This window comes from Muscardinus avellanarius (assembly GCF_963383645.1).
Source record: "Muscardinus avellanarius genome assembly, chromosome: 5".
NCBI lineage: Eukaryota > Metazoa > Chordata > Mammalia > Rodentia > Gliridae > Muscardinus > Muscardinus avellanarius.
The window spans coordinates 89908025-89915592 of record NC_137790.1 but is presented as its reverse complement, the minus strand read 5'-3'; positions in this window follow the sequence as shown (position 1 = coordinate 89915592).

Below are 7568 nucleotides of genomic sequence, written 5' to 3'. Positions count from 1 at the left end.
ACACTCCCATACCTATTTTTTATACTTTTTATTTTTGGAAACAGGGTCTCTTAAGCCAGCATTCCCGACTGGCTTCGAACCTGCGCGATCCTCCTGTCTCCACCTCCCAAGCGTGGGGATTACAAGTGTGCACCACCACGCCCAGCCAAAAAACTGCCATTATAGTAAGTGGAAAACAGGATAAAAGCTAATTTACATGGGTAAATTAGGTTGGCTATGATCTTTTTTCCAGAAAAAGTAATACCAAATTGTTGAAGTAATTGAATCAAAGACATTGTAATTTTCCTTTCTCTTTTTTCCTGTTTGTTTTAACATTTTTTACAATTTTTATATGATAAAATAGTTAACTTTTTTTTTAATCTGAAGATTTAATCCACAGCACTTCATTACCCTTTTGTGTGTGTATGTGTGAGAACCAGGGTCTCCCTAAGTTTCTGAGACTGAACTCAAACCTGCAATCCTCCTGTCTCAGCCTCCCAAGTACTGGGATTATAGGTTATCACTGCCATGCTACAGTTGAAAGGTTGTTTTTAATGTTCTATATATACCCTTTGTAAATATATATTTATTTACATATGTTATGTAACATTCATAATAATGTATTTTCTCAAAGCACCCCTACTCTGTATTTCATCACATTGTTCCTATTAATGGCTTTAAAATTGAATTAAATAAAGCTGATCTCATTTGTAGAATTGTTTTATTACCTTGATTCTGTAATTGCACCTCTAAAACCTGAGGGATATTAAACATTTTCCTCCATTAGTGATAGGCAGTGCTGCTTAACTTGATGTTTATTTTCCAGAGATTACTGTAAGGCTAGATTGCGTTGTGACCTCAGAGTACAGGAAATCAGTTAAGAAGCATGTAGGCACTTTGTTCAATGGGCAGGGTATTGTAGCATTACTTAGAGGAAGGTCTGAAATAGTTCTTTTATTTTTTAAATTTATTTTTGCTACCTGAGACCAAGCCCAGGGAGTATTCTACCTCTGAGCAGTACCCTGCTTTTTTTTTTTTTTTTTTTTTAACACAGTCTCATTAAATTGCTGAGGCTGATCTTGAGCCTATGATCCTCTTGTCTTAGCCTCCCAAGTACTGGGATTATAGGTGTGTGTCACCACACCCGATATAGTTCTGCTTTTTTATTTTTATTTTTTGCTGTACTGGGGATGGCACCCAGGGGCAGTCTACCTCTACACTACACCCCCCCCCCTTTTTTTTTTTTTTTGGTGGTGGTGGTACTGGGGGTGGAACCCAGAGGCATTCTACCTCCGGGCTACACGTTCAGACCTATTTTATACTTTATTTGGAAACAGTCTTACTAAGTTGCTGAGAACCTCACTAAGTAGCTGAGGCTGGCTTTGAACCTGTGCAATCCTCCTGTTGTCTCAGCCCCCCAAAAGTGTGCCACCACGCCTGGCTTAGTTCTGCTTTTTTAATCACTGCATATACCACATTCTATTGTACTGGACCTAGCCCTAATCCCTAAAATAAAGGGAATTGATTACATAGTTCTCACATATTTTATTGTACATATCACTTAGCTTCTGGTGGAAGATTGAGACTACAAGTGTTTTGTTTTGTTGCAGGTCTGGGAATGGAGCCCAGGGGCATTCAGTCTCTGAGCTACACCCCCTGCCCTATTTTTTATTCTTTATTTTGAAACCGGGTCCCACTAAGTAGCTGAGGCTGTCCACGAACTGCGATCCTCCTGTCAGCCTCCCGAATGCTGGGATTACAAGTGTGTGCCACCATGCCCATCCTACAGTGTTTTAAGATAAAATAAAGACAATAAAGTCCTTCTTAGCGGTTTTTCTGGAAAAGATAGTTCTGCTAGTTTGTTATGTATTGGAATTGAAACTTTAAACACCTTTATTGTAGCCATGTGTTTTTACTGGAGTAACATTTTCCCTGTCCTGTCTGTGTTAGTTCTCAAGAGCCACCTTGACTCTTCCCTCTTTGTTCTTAAGAATTGGTTCAAGTGAAGACTATTATTCTTGCTAGATCATCTTTCTTGCATTTCTGCTATTGCTAGCCTGCTGTTCTCATGGCTCCTGATTATCTTCTTTAGTCTGTCCCATTTCATACCACCATTAGGTCAGCCTGCCTGAAACAGCAGAGCCATTATTATGCTCTTCTCTTTCAGAAAACTGCAGAGTTCCTGCTGTTCATGTTCTGACTCAGCTCCTCCTGTTCAGTGGTTCTTCCTGTTGTGGCTCAGCATACTTCCCTACCTGACCTTGCACTAACCTCTCCCCCATGTCCAGCCAGCCACGTCTGTCTGTTGTTGTCCTGCAGTCCCCGGACCTCTCTGCCTCGGGTCTCTATTTGCATGTTTTCCCCTGTGCCAAGTGCTTGTTCAAATTCTTTCTATTCTTCAAGTTCCTACTTATCTTCTCCTGGCTATTTAAACCCATAGTGATCTCTGTATTCTGAAATTCTGTAGTACATAATGATGTCTGATACTGTAAATGTTACCTAGTCATTTAACCTTCTCCTCAGCCATTACCCTAGAGTACAACACTGCCAAGATTCATATATTGAGTAAAATTTTGAAAGGTTCTTTCATAATTTACCTAAAACTGCTTAAAAAATTGGTATCATTGTTTTATTCTGAAATAATATAGAGCAAGACTGTTTTATAAGAACTTAAACAACATTTTTTTTGCCCATCTGGGGATAGAACCCAGGGGCATTCGACCTCCGAGATACACCCCCTGCCCTGTTTTTATTCTTTATTTTGAAACAGGGTTTCACTAAGTTGCAGAGGGCCTCACTAAGTAGCTGAGGCTGTCTGCTAACCATGATTCTCTGGTTTCAGCCTCCCAAATGCTGGAATTAAAAGTGTGTGCCACCACTCCTGGCTCTGTTCTTTTAATTTTGAAACTGTCTCACTAAGGTTTAAAAGGCTTTGCTAAAGTACTTGAGGCTGGCCAAGAACAAGAAAATGAACATAACTTACAATGTCCATATCTTTTTTGCAGTCATACTGTTGGGTAAGATTTAAATGTTAAAATTCTAGTCCTCTCCATGATATTGCTTAGCCTGTATCAAAATCCTGACAGGCTGAGTTGCCCTCCCTTTGCTCATTGCTGGGGAACTCCTCAAACTTGACATCTACGTCCTAGAAGCTTTAAACCTTGGATTTACTAACCCACTCCCGGTCTTACCATTTTTCCCCTCTATCTTTCATTTCTATCCAATCTAATCATATTTTTTCCTATTTGTACAATGTCAACAATCTATCATAAATAATAGGAATCATAAAACACGCTGTCGCCGGGCATGGTGGTGCACACTTGTAATCCCCGTGCTTGGGAGATGGAGACAGGAGGATCACGCAGGTTTGAAGTCAGCCTCGCTGGCTTAAGAGACCCTGTTTCCAAATAAAAAAATATAAAAAATAGGTCTGGGAGTGTAGTCCAGAGGTAGAAGGGTTTCCAGGAACCCCAGTACCACCAAAATTAAAAAATTAAAAAAAAAAAAAACACGCTGTCATGGTTCTTTTTTAATGCCAGGATATAAATTGAAATATGAGAATCAAAACTTAGGTAACTCTATGTAGTTAAAAACTCTTTGTTTAGGCAGGTGTGGCAACACACATTTGTAATCCCAGTCCCAGTACTTGGGAAGCTGAGACAGGAGGATTCATAGCCTGCCTCAGCTACTTAGCGAGGCCCACTGCCACTTAATAAGAACTCTTTACTGGACGTTTATATTGGTTTTGGTTTGAAGTTATAGATGATACTGCAGTATGTAAACATCCTTCTGTGAAATTTCTTCCCTTTTTAGAAGTATATAATATATGTTGAAAACATAATAACTATGTTTGTATGGTTATTTTTTATTTCATTCCATTTTTTCTCCAGAAAATTGAGGATTTTTATTGAAGTAATGAATTGCTAGCTTACATTTTGAGCAAGTTGATCCTGTGGTATGAAGACTTGTAGTGAAAGGAACTTTAGATAAGATTGTATCCTAAGGTTTGTAAGTAAGCACAGTAAAGTTGAATGTTCTCCTTTGATTTTCAACAGCTGGATAGAACCTACACTGGCTTGCAGACGCTGGGTGCGGAGACGGTAGGTATTTTTATATAGTCATATATGAGAACAAAGAGTATAAAAATTGATCTTTACTTTTATTGTTTTTATTTTATTTCTTTATTTTTATTGCGGTGCTGGGGATGGAACCCAGGGGCATTCTACCTCTGAGCTACACCACCAGCCCTGTTTTTTTTGTTTTGTTTTGTTTTTTTGTTTTTGTTTTGTTTTATTCTTTATTTTGAAACAAAAAGTCTCACTAAGTTGCAGAGGGCCACACAAAATAGCAGAGGCTGGCTGCAAACCCAGATCTTCCTGTCTGAGCCTCCCCAGTACTAGGATTACAAGCATGCGCCACCAGGCCCGGCTTCAAGCATCTTTTTAAGGGTTTATTATCTGTTTGTTGTATCTTTGGAGAAATGTCTGCTCAAATCTGTTGCCTTCTTTTTTGGAGGGGGAATACTAGGGGATGGAGCCCAGGGGCATCTACCTTAGTGACACTCCCAGCCCTATTTTTTATTCTTTATTTTGAAACAGGGTCTCACTGAGTTGCAAGGCCCTCACTAAGTAGCTGAGGCTGGCTGTGAACCGCGATCCTCCTGTCTCAGCCTCCCAAATGCTGGGATTACCAGCATGCACCACCATGCCCGGGTTGTTGCCCTTTTTTAAACCAGATTATTATTTTTTTTTTTTGTTTTGAGTTATAAAAGATTTTTATATCTTCTAAATATTAATCTCTGATAAGTAAATGATTTGTAAATCTTCCCAATCTATGGTTAGTTTTTGCCTTTTCGTTCTATTGATTATATCATTCGATGCACACAGGTTTTAGTCTGATACAGTCTTATTTACCTGTATTTTTCCTTAGTTGCCCATATTTTGGTCTTGTATCTAAGAAATATTTTATAAGCTGGGCATGGTGTTGCAGGTTTGTAATCCCAGCATTAGGGAGGCTGGCACCAGAGGAGCTCAGTTCGTGGACAGCCTCAGCTACTTAGTGAGGCCCTTCGCAACTTAGTGAGACCTTGTTTCAAAACAAAGAATAAATAGGGCTGGGGTGTAGCTTGGAGGTAGAATGCCCCTGGATTCCATCCCCAGACCCGCCAAAAAAAAAAAAAAAAGAGAGAGAGATCTTTGCTAAATGTAATGTCATGAATTTTTGCCCTGTGTTTTCTTCTAAGAGGTCTATTGTTTCTGCGTGCGTGTGTGCGTACGTGTGTGTGTGTGTGTGTGTGTACTGGGGGTTGAACCCAGGGACATTCTACCTCTGAGCTACACCCCTCAGCCCTTTTTTTTTTTTTTTTTTTTTGTGGTACTGGGGTTCCTGGAAGCCCTTCTACCTCCGGGCTACACTCCCAAACCTATTTTTACATTTTTATTTGGAAACAGGGTCTCCTAAGCCAGCACGCGCGGCTGGCTTCGAACCTGCACGATCCTCCTGTCTCTGCCTCCCAAGCGCGGGGATTACAAGTGTGCGCCACCACGCCTGGCCTTTCTTTTATTTTGAAACAGGGTCTCACTCAGTTGCAGAGGGCCTCACTAAGTTGTTGAAGTTGTCCATGAACTTCCTATTTCAGCCTCTCAAGAACCAGGGTTGCAAGCATGAGTCACCGTGTCTGGCTTTGATTTAGCTTTTATATTTAGAACTTTGATATATTTTTTTTTCGGTACTTGGGTTTCTGGAAGCCCTTCTACCTCAGGGTTACGCTCCCAGACCTATTTTTATATTTTTTTATTTGGAAACAGGGTCTCTTAAGCCAGTGAGGATGGCTTCTAACCACAGCGATCCTCCTGTCTCCGCCCAGCTTTTTGATACATTTTTAGTTAATTTTTATATATTATAAAGTAAAGGTCCAACTACATTTGCATGTGAGTATCCAGTTTCCCTGGCACCATTGATTGAAAAGACTATTTTTTCCTTATTGGATGGTCTTGTCACCTTTGTTGAAAATCCTTTGATCATACGTGTGATCTGTGTATCTTTATGCCAGCAAAAGCTGTTTTGATTACTGTAGCTTTTGCTTTTTTTTTTTTTTTTTTTTTTTTTTGGTGGTGGTGGTAACTGGGGATTGAACCCAGAGCCATTCTTCCTCCAAGCTATACCCCTAGCCCTATGTTTTTGTTGTTGTTGGGTTTTTGTTTTTTTTTTTTTTCCTTGTTTTGAATCAGGGTCTAAGTTGTGGTGGGCTGCTGAGGCTGGCCACGAACCTGTGATCCTCCCGTCTTAGACTCCCAAGTAGTGGGATTAGTAGTGGGATTACAGGTGTATGCCACCACGCCTGGCTTCTATAGCTTTATACTAAGTTTTTTTTTTTTTTTTTTTTTTTTTTTTTTTGGTGGTACTGGGGTTCCTGGAAGCCCTTCTACCTCCGGGCTACACTCCCAGTCCTATTTTATTTTTGGAAACAGGGTCTCCTAAACCAGCAAGGCTGGCTTCGAACCTGCGCCATCCTCCTGTCTCCGCCTCCCATGCAGGGATTATAAGCGTGTGCCACCACGCCCGGCTATACAAAGTTTTGAAACCAAGAAGTATGAGACCTCCAACTTTTTTCTCTGCTCTTCCTCACTTCTTGTTTTCATAGTATAATATCCACGGTGGCCATTAAAATCAGTTAAGTCTTTCTCTGTCTAGACAAATGGGCTGTTCTATAGCAGAAGGCATTTATTGAGCACCTTTTGTATGCTATGTACTGGTCCAGGTGTTAGGAATGCAGAAATGAACCAACTGTCTTTCTTACTTGTGTTTTGAGAATGAGGAAAATACAATAAACACAAAAGCAAATAACAATTTGAGTTATAAATGAGTACTATGAAGAGGAGAGTAACTGAGGACATAGGAGTTATATAAGCTAAGGTTAAGGAAGGTCTCTGAAAATGTGACATTGGTGAGATCTGCTGATTAGAGCATTCAGCCAGGCATGGTGACATACACCTGTAATCCCAGTACTTGGGAAGCTGAAGTAGGATTATAGGTTGGATGATAACCTAGCAACAGAGTAAGACCCTCAGCAACTAAGTGAAACCTTGTTTCCAAACAAAAAAATAATAAATGGGTGTGGGTGTAGCTAGGAGGTAGAATGCCCCTGAGTGCAATCCCCTGTACCACAAGCAAGTTAGCCATGCAGAGATTTGGAGGAAGCATGCTCTGAAGACTAGAAACAGCAAATGGAAAGGATGTCACTGAGGTTTCTGTGTAAAGCCAGATTAGGTTACATGCAGGACAAACCCTTCAATTCTTGAGATTGAAATTGCCTTCGAGACATGATTAGAACTTATTTGTAACATCCCACATTCTGGGACAGGATATGAGCTTTCTGTGATCTTGATGGACTCATGAACCTGCTTGTTACCCACTTGTGTAGGTAGTGGATGTTGAACTCCATCGACATTCTCTTGGAGAAGACTACGTTTACCTTCAGTCCTCTGAGTCAGATGTCTCTGATGCCCCTCCGTCTTTGCCTTTGACCATTCCAGCCCCAGTGAAAGCCTCTTCACCAATAAAGCCATCCCTTGAGCCCGTACCTGACA